Here is a 1,576-nt window from a genome sequence, read left to right as displayed (position 1 = left end):
ACAGCTGCTTCGAAGCTTAAATAAACCAGTTCGAGGAATTGTGGCATCTCCAATTAGGGAAATATTATCACATAACCAATTAGTGAATCCAGACCAAAGTACAATAATTAATATAAATAGCGAAAGTATAATACAGGAGGTGCCTTAAGCCAAGGTCTATATAGAACCTATATACACCTTACCTTAAGCCATCACAGCCTAGTCATATAGTGTACCAATACACGTAAGGGAGGCGCCTTAACGTAAATATGGAAGTACCAAAAACCTACTAAGCATTGTTATAAACATATCATCAAGGTGCTACCTTAACCTAGATATAAGAGAAACGCATCTAAAACCGCATATATAAATAAAATGACTCTATCCACATTTTTTTAATGCAGTATACAGTAATAGTAATTTGTTTATCGATGAGAAAAAAAACCCAGCTGAGTTCATATCTTGTTGACGTGAGTGTCGGTAGCTGCATTTAAGTGACCTCTGGGGAGCAAGTCAATGCTTGTACGTGTGATGAATTGACTGTACTTTTTGTAGGACTCAAAGGCGTAGTCGTTACTGTGTTGGCACGTACAGTACTGTCTACGACTATACAGGAAGAATCAGTGTGAGGTACTGTAGTTTCCTCGGCGCAGCACCCACACAGACACATTTACACTTTACACACAAGTACCCACAGACACACACTACTCACAAGAACACATATATACATTATATATATATATATATATATATATATATATATATATATATATATATATATATATATATATATATATATATGATCATTTATGCTGACAATTACTCACAAACTATATCTTAAATAAAGGACATAAACTGTACTGGGGTACCTAGTGACATCACTAGGATCCCGCTTCCTCTATCAAGGAATAAACAATTGAAATTGAAATTGAAATAAACTGTACGCATGTAAAACTTAGTCAAGGTTATATATCTTGTCCATCACATAATTTAATAAGATGGTAGACAAAAGGCCTTGAATTTTAATCATTATTTTCTTCTGGATGATTCTACATCTTAACATTATTCTACGTTTCTATATTAGTTAACGTATTTGTCGTAATAAGATGCATATTTAAATCAAAAGTAGTAATCATTCGGTTAAGTAGATAGCAATTAACGCAAAAACACATTTAAAATTTAATTTAATTATTTATAACAATAAAATTAATAAAAAATAATGTACTAAGCATAACCACAAGCTCTTAGGTGATATAGTGGACGTCTCCTAACTGCTTACTTTCGTATACATAGCCACCACCTGCTACCGCCTTCCTAGCAACCAACAGATATTCGTATCCTAGCAAACTAGAACCAGCACGACTCGTTTCTTTTCATAGCTGACTGCTGGTATATAAGCTCTGTCTCTCCATTGAGATTCATTCTGACCATTCTTCTTGAACCAACTGCATCTCCTCCTCCGCGCTGCCTGGCTGCGCCAGCTTCTCCTGGCCTCCGGGATACCTCCCTTCATGGGCATGAGCCAACAGCTGTCTTCTCTGAGCTTCTCTGTAACTCTCATTCTGCCCATCTTCCTGAACAAGCAACACCTCCAGCA

The sequence above is a fragment of the Homarus americanus genome, unplaced genomic scaffold, assembly GCF_018991925.1.
Source record: "Homarus americanus isolate GMGI-L3 unplaced genomic scaffold, GMGI_Hamer_2.0 scaffold40248, whole genome shotgun sequence".
Taxonomy (NCBI): Eukaryota; Metazoa; Arthropoda; class Malacostraca; order Decapoda; family Nephropidae; genus Homarus; species Homarus americanus.
This window is presented reverse-complemented; position numbering follows the sequence as displayed.